Here is an 8,318-nt window from a genome sequence, read left to right as displayed (position 1 = left end):
CAGAAGGAGGGGGAAAGGTTATGCTGGCGCCATCCTGTTTATGTCTTCCGGCAACCAGGGTAAGCTATGGACATAGTGAACTAATAGTACTTCATCACTATCATCAGCCTGACAACGCCCCGTACAGGGCAAAGGCTTCTCCCATATCTCTCCAATAACCCTGTCCCTTGCCAGCTGCGACCACTATCTCCGCAAACTTCTCACTGTATCTCGAAGAGTGTATCTCATTCGCCCACCTAACTTTCTGCCGCCGCTGCCATGCTTGCTTTCTCTTAGAATCAACTCCGGGTATAAATAACTTAAGAAGGCAGCGGATGACAAAGCAGGGAGTGGTAGATGATCGGATGATCCTTCTGTGATTGGAGATACCCCTCTCTCCTATGTTGCGCCGCTCCCTGCATAGTCACGCTAGCAGGGTCATGAGAATTGGCCGACGCCATTGAATGAAGGGGGTCCTTTTATGGTTAAAAGCCGCTGCGTTCTTGAGTAGTATCCAACTATAGTACACTGTACTATTTAGCTTGCAACCACCACCCCTTCTCTCCATTTAATCATAAAGGCTTAACACAAGGCGCAGCTTTTCTTCCGCGTCACGTCAGCGTCTCATCTATTGGCGTTGCCGGTAGGGGACCAGAGGAGAGAACGGCCAAACATATGAGGGCACACAAACCTTCGTTTCCAGACGAGCGTGTGGGGAGATCGCCGACGAAAACCCTCTACTATGCCATCTCAATAGATAATCGTTCTATTAATCAGCGTCGGGAACCTAATGCGGGGACAAAGGGGATAATTGCGCGGGAACAGCAGCCACGCTCTTGCATGCGCAGAGACTGACTGCGCCTATGGCGGGTACCATGCCGGGTACAGAAGCAGCGCGGATTAATCCGGAAATCGGTGCCAATGCGCGGCTAGTCATTGGTCGTCACCATTCTCCATCGACGAGTTATTTCTGGAACCGACACAGCTTTCATTTGGAAACATTATGTAGTTGTTTTATTTCTTTATACCCCAAATTCCCCCGTGGGTGTTACATGAGGGGTGGTTATAGCAGTTGTTCTTCAAAGAGTTGTTTTAATGAATGCATTGCAGAGTGGTGGATGCGCAAGATCAATTGCGTTGGCAGGAAGGCGTTTACAGTCCTTTGCTGCCAGGGCGAGGAAATCGTTTAGGTGCACGGTGTTATGTGCTTGTGGTGGATAAACTGCTTTACTGTGATTCAAACGATGAGAAATGGCATGAACAGTTCCGTCAGTCACCGCTAGGGTACGAGTTTTTTTGTGGGTGAAAAAGATTTCAGTTCGTTTCATTTCAGCTGGCGTGGTGTTACGATATTGCATTCTTTTGTAACGCTCATTTCCAACTAAGGAGTAGATTTGATGTTTCTTCTTGGTCTGCCAAGCAGCATGACGCCGATAGGTGGCCTTGTCGTAGAGCATCCGCCTCGCATGCGGGAGTTGCTTGGTTTGACTCCCGTACAGCCGGGAACTCACCGTTTTTTTTAATGGATACAGATATCTCCTGGCTTGGTGATAAGCCTTACAAGGAGGTCAAACCTTGAAAAGGTTCCAATAGTGGATCTGTGCTTGGTTACCTCCAGAGGACACTGGGCGGCCCTTCCTGACCATGCTCTGCATTAGGGTACCTCGATGGGCCAGTATCGAGGCACCCTAGGCGCCATCTATATGTAGTGGTGGCAAACACCTATTATGGGCGTCGCTGGATACCTAGAGGTAAAATAGGTAGGATCGAACCCCCCCGGCCTGGCTCTCGGCACTTCGTGTGGGTTTGCAGCCCAAGAAACCCCTTCAAGCCTACACCACAGAAGCTCCGAAAATCTCAGAGCCCATGGCGCGGTCTGCAGGCGAGAGTAGCCGAAGTGCCATCTGTGCGAACCCACCAGCATAAATGGATGCAGATGTCTTCCCGGCGAGTTCTCGGCCATTTAGGAGGCTTTATTTCGCAAGGGGGTCTTGGTGCTCTCTCCTAAGCTGGTTGTTGGGGACTATAATATTCTTTATTTGACTTCTCTGGTAGAGTGCACATGGCGTCACTATATTGTTACTTGCGACGGAACTGTGTTCTGTCCGCTAAGCGTGATGCTTTTCAGTGAGTCAGTTACGTCATATGCGACGTCATATAACACAAGAGGGACATCGTTGCACATTTCCCAGCTGAAGCTTCATAGTCTTAAGATGTGCCCGTACCAGCATGCCGAAATGTCAACTTTGCTTCAGTTCCAACTTTTTCTTTTTGTCGGTGCATCCTCCTTCGTTTCCTGCAATGGATGGCATGACGAAGCAAAGCGCGTTCCTACAGTGTTGCTTGTCCATTGCGTATCGCTCACCTAACATCTTAGTGCCAATATCACACTGCTTACCACTCTTTGTGAGCCTTGTTTAGTTCCTTCTGTGCATCGTTTGCGTTGAAGATTTTCATCCACTTTTGTGACTGAATGGCGTAGCTCTCATGGATAACAGTGCAGGTGCAAGTTCAGCTGGTTATCATTCAAGAGCACCATTGTCTTTGAAAAGCACACGCTGTGTACACATGACTCTGTGCAGTGTACACTGCATGCATTGCAACGTTGATTGGAGGACAGGTTACGCATGTTACGCAGGTGAGCCTGTAAGAAGACGGGTATGAAGCAGGTGATGAAGTAATCGGCCTCAATGAAAATACTATAGGGTATGTGAGAATCTATGGGAAGGCATTTGTGCAGTATTTGCAGCCAGCGTTTCGCGTGGGGTGCCTCAATTTTGTTTTTGTTTGTCCCCACTCAGACAGCTAGATTTCGACAGCTCGGTATCAGAGTTTCCACAAGATAGGGGAAAACAAGATTCGGAACACGACGAAGACGACGTCTGCTCAGGCCGTTAGCTGCGCCTTTCGTCAAAAAAGAAAAAAAAAGATTTACAGCAAGATAAGTCCAGCGAGGAAAATTAATTCATGACTCTGGTAAAGCATGTACTTCTGCGTTTTCGCTGGGTCAGAATGAAGTCCGATTGAAAAAAAAAAAAGAGAACATAATTTCGAGAGGATAGGGTAACGAACGAAACAAATCGGAAAGCTAAGCTGACGCTGACAAATCGTACCTGCCGGGAGCCTTGCAATCATTCCTTGATGCCCGTGACGTGTTCGTGACGCGTGCATTAACCCTTCGCGATAACCGGTGATGCTGCGGAAACAACGTTGGCTGGAACCTTTTTTGCAGGGTTGAACAGTGCCGCTCGTGACAAGTGGGCACTTATTGCAGTGGCGGCTCGCGGTGGCTGAGGTTTGAGAGCATTCGGTGCTTTCCGCGCCGGTACCGAGGAAGCCGAGGCAAGAAGGACCCGCTTTCGACCGCAAGAAGCAGGGCACCAGGGCCGCATATACTGCTGGAAGAGAACCGAATCAACGACAAGGTTAGTGTGCCCCTTCCCCTTTCTTTGTTCGTCTTCGAGGCCTACAACGTCCGTGGTAAGCGCAGTCGCCCAATGCCTCTGCCATTTTTCATCTCCATTATATACCTGTGATATAAGTATACTGATGAAGGATGGGGAGCGGGGCAAGTAGGTAATATTTCATTGTGGGTAGTACAGCGCAAAACAGACGGAACGAAAAGGTAGAAGACGACACATACTAGGACTCGCCTGTGTCGTCTTCTACTTTTTCGTTTCGTCCGCTGCGGTCTCATTTTGGTAGAGGCGAAATGCTAAAGACCCGTGTACTGTGCCTGATCAGTGCAAGTTGAAGAATCCCAGGTGGTCGAAATTACCCGGAGCCCTCCACTACGGCGTCCCTCATAGCCATGAGTCGCTTTGGGGCGTTAAACCACGTAAACCATAACCTCTGTCTTTCGCCCGTTTCGAGCTGTACCGCCCACACTGATAAAGATATGCACACATTATCACAGCAGACGGCCTAATATTTGGCATAATGTTTGACAGCTAAATATCGGCAAGCTGGCACTCTGCACTTCATCTTTGTTATCATGCCTTGTCTGCACACTGCCCTTAGGGCACCTATACTTGTGGAGGAGGGTCGCTGTTCACGGTCCTCGTATTTTTCAGCATACTACATTGTGGCACAACGATAAGTAGCATCTTTTTATAGCTTTAGGCTAATTTAGCTAACTGACATTTTGATAATTTGCCTTTGGTAATTTAGCTTACATGTCCCCGGTTTGTAACGCTTTCAGTGCCCTGTTTGCATTTCTCTGCGATAGCTATGAAAGATATCTTGTCTGAGAGGTTCCGCCACCGCCGTGTTCAACGTGTGCATAGCGATGGCTGTGCGGCCTGTCGGGAATCCCGCAAAGCATAGATGGGTCGCGTCTGCCTCTTCCCGTCCATTTTGCTTTACCCACGAGCAGCGCAGTAGCCACTCGATAAGATTTTTAGAACTTCAATTAACTTCTCGTGGCGATAGTTGTTGCTTTTTACTTAGAAATGGGGAGTTGTGGTTGCCGTTTTCTTCTGCTGCCTGTCGTCAAGAGTCGTCAAAAGAGGAATTGCAATGAATTCCTTTCGCAATACACTGCAAAAGGGTTGTCACCGCAGCATACACAGCATAAAGTTTTGATGATCAGGATGAGCGTTTGGAAGCTGTCATTTTTCCAACGTCCTTTCGAACGCTGCGACAAACTTTGCTGCAAAAAAGTCGAACTTTCAAAATGGCTGACTCAATAGGAAATAAACGAAAAAAAATTAAGGTAGTGACTTATATGCACAGGGCCTCCCACGGCATCAAAAAAAAGTTGGTGTGAGGCAAGACGTTAACGTCATCTTTTCTGCGCCACGCAAACTTTCAAGCCTTTGTTCTCGTGTTGCGCGTGGCAGAACCGTACCACCTGTGTACGACGCAGCATGAAAACTGTTAAATAAAATGTGTGACACCTGTGGTGTACAAGGTCATCCTGACTTGTGGACAACTTTACATCTGCCATACAGGCCAATATTTGCCACGTATCATTGTAGTGTCCGTTCATTCGCGCAAGGCCGCAGGAAAGGGGTGTTACCATTTTTGTTCGTGACGCGAGAAGCGACCGGACTAATCTCGATTGATCACAGCCATGCCGAGCTGCGTCTACGTGTTTCCAGATTACTCTAGATCATCTCGACCTGTTATCTCGAAGTTTCCTTGCCAGCTTTAAATTGAACGATGCCACGAGCAGCGGGCATTCATAGTTCGACGACTGACGAGCACGTTTGTTGCTTACGCCGCCGGCGAGTGATTCAGTTCCTTTGCGGGCGCAAGTCAGCCCCAGTAAAGAGCTTCGTTTACAAGACTTCTTGGTGTCTTCCTGACCGCTGGACTGCCGTCACTACAACGTGACATTACCTGATAGGCTGTGGGAGCACCACAGCTCTGAACTCCACTGACGGAGAACACCTGCCTTGCCAATGCCGGAATTGCGGCTGCTACCCGTTGTTTCGCCTGGGGATAGATAAGGGCAAGGTGGAGCGCGAAATTCTCGAAGCTTATCACGTCATCATGCAAGGTGACAATTGTATCAGCGCGGTGAACATCTCTGATGCAGCAGAAAATAAGTTTCCTTTCGCTGCAGTACTAGCGCCTCGATTTTCTGCCAGCTGTTGTTGATTGTGTATGTTTTTGTTGTGCTGCTCATGCTCAGCTGGTTTTCTTGGGAACTGGACTTACTTCATTGAATCAGAGTCGATTGTTCTAGTCGCAGTCTGTGTCTCGTCTTTTCTCTCCTTCGTCGTTTTGCTGGTTTATTTCTCCAAGGGAATGAGGCCGTGGCTGGCAAGGGGCAGGGTTAATAGAATAGATATGGGAGCGGTCTCTGTCCTGCAGTGGGCGTGTTTAGGCTGATGATGATGAAAAAAGAGTGCAACAAAGCAGGGATGAATGGCTGTTTCTTTGTGCACACTGGCTGCATAATTTTGAAGTTGAAAACATGTCGGCATGTTGTGAACCCATTACAACGCATTGTCTTCATTTGTGCAGGTTGAAAACGACATAAAAAGGCCATCAACCGAAGGCTACGTAGAATTTACGGTGCGTACGGACCTGCGTCATGGCGGCCTCTCGGGAAGTTCCGGGAGCTGGACCTTCAAGCGGCACCCCCAGCCTCGTACTTGGCATCCCATGCACTCGAAACAGGAGCCGGCTTTGCAAACTGCTTCAGCGCCTGACAGCCTTCAACAACATCCTGTGGCATGCAGGCCTACACCTGATGGAAGACGAGCGCGACAGTCTCGGGGACGTGAGCGTTGTCATGGTTCCCGAAGCTCGTCGCGTGTGCGCATGCTCCAGTTCAGACGACGACTGGCCCTGCGATGCACTGAAGCTCCTGTACCATCTGTTCACGGTGCACAGTTGCATCGTGGCTGTAGAGATAAACTACAGCATTGCGAACGCCGATTTCCTGCTCACAGCCTTGGCGAGGATGCGCAGTCTGAAAAGGCTGAGCATATCTGGAATCCCCAGTGACAAACCAGACACCATTCAGTGCCTCGGTCACCTGGTCACGTCTGTGGACTTCATTGAGGAGCTCGTGTTCCTGGAAGGTTACTGCCCTTTCGAAGCCGAAGCGACTCTTCCTGTTCGCCTGCTGGAACGAGAAGGAATCGCGCTCACGACTCTGGACGTGGCCAATTTGGAGATGAGCGCGCATCTAGTCACACGCCTGATTGCGGCTTTGACCAAGAATAACACCGTCACGGAACTTGCCGTGGGAGCCTGCGTCTTTGGGTGTGCATCCACCGGATCTTCGGTATTGTTCGCCGGATACTTTGACAAGGAAAGCGGGACACTAAGGAAGCTTACTTTGCGAGCGCCTCCTTTCAGGAATCGAACCGGGCTTAAGACAGTGATTGAATCAATCTGCAAGAATAACACGTTGGAAGAGCTAATCGCTGATTGGAGCGCAGCGGTTGAAGTAGAATACGTGCTCTCTCTAAAGTGGTTGCCCAGAACAAAAGCCTGCGTACTTTAAGCGCGCCATGTATGGCGTCTTGCGGCGATTCGAAGCCGACGGCACTTCGCGCTGAGTGTTTTGCTGGGATGAGCCGCACTGACAGAATCCGCCCCTGGCTCCAGGCACTGTCTTCGAACCGCGTCCTAGCGAAGCTGACCATCGACCTGCACTGGCTTACGCGAGATGAATGCCGTGCCTTCTTCCAGGCTGTCGCTAATAACCCATCCCTACAAACCGTTACTGTGCGGTATCTTACGGATGACTGGCATCTGAGGGAAATATGTCTTATGATACGAAACTACGGCATAGCGCAAAAGGTGTTCATCCAGCACTACCACCTGGGCCGCACCACTGTGCAGACTATTTCGGACTGTCCCGAAGTGACCACCCTCACGCTCAGTCCTGATCACCTCTTCCAAGCTGAGCACTTCAGCACTGCGTTCGAAACACTGGCTACCTGCAGCCACGTGACCTCCCTTTACGTCCACTGCAATGATTTCTCGCCGTTGATCTTTTCTGCATTGACCGCTTACGTAAAGGGCTCAAGAACGTCGAGTTCTATCTTGCCAGTGACCTGGAGACACCGTGCGAGGAAATGTACAAGGAACTCTGCCGCTCTGTGAATCGTTTGGTTGTAGCATTGTCGGCGAGCGTCGGCATCAGAAAAATCGTGCTGGAACTGCCGTGTTTGCATTACACGGACTGTCAAATGCTGGCCGACGCCGCCTTGAAAAGCCGGTACCTGCACGAATTAGTTCTCAGCACGGTTGACGACACATTCTGTAAGCTCTTTCTGTCCTACCTCTTACCGAAACTGGAGCAAAATTACACCCTCCTCCATCTGAAACTCGTCGACAGCAAACCGCTTGACGACGGGATGGTAACCGTGCAGGACATAACCAGGCGCAACGCCAGCCTCGTTAATCGGGCCGGGTGCTTCGTGATGGGTGATCACGGAGCGTACTGTGCGCGTTCCGTGGAGCTTGTCGCCCATCACCCGAAGCTCGTCGAGGTCGTTCAGAGTCGAGCAGCTGTGGACCAAGTAGAAGCCAGGGCGATGATCAGACGCGCCCTGACGCTTCCTTGCCTCATCGGTTTGGACGAGTACATGAAGCTAGTTGGAGTCGTCAGACACCGCGTTGTGTGCCAGGTACCGAGTTTTGCGTCTTCTGAGAATAGTAGTAGCATGCAACTGGACATGTTGAACTATGACTGCTGGTTGCACATACGCAGCTACCTAAAGGTAGCGGACGTTGTACAACGTTGACGATCTGATCCTGAAAGACCGGCCGGAGAAAGATTTGAGAGCAACATTCGGTGAATCGTCCACGGATAAGTTGCAGAGTAAAATATTTCAATTTTGTGTCTAGTGCCTGAAGCAATGCTCAGTTAT

At 49.9% G+C, this 8,318-nt stretch overlaps 1 pseudogene across 1 annotated transcript; it reads left to right on the top strand.

Moving 5' to 3' along the window:
* Positions 1-3,217: 3,217 nt before the first annotated feature.
* Positions 3,218-8,318, top strand: LOC149348579 (uncharacterized; annotated as a pseudogene). Its single transcript, XR_016292273.1, has 2 exons — positions 3,218-3,404; positions 5,953-8,318. The product of XR_016292273.1 is annotated as an uncharacterized LOC149348579 (transcript).

The sequence above is a fragment of the Amblyomma mixtum genome, chromosome 4, assembly GCF_055824585.1.
Source record: "Amblyomma mixtum isolate Tamu chromosome 4, ASM5582458v1, whole genome shotgun sequence".
Classification (NCBI taxonomy): domain Eukaryota; kingdom Metazoa; phylum Arthropoda; class Arachnida; order Ixodida; family Ixodidae; genus Amblyomma; species Amblyomma mixtum.
This window is presented reverse-complemented; position numbering and strand designations above follow the sequence as displayed.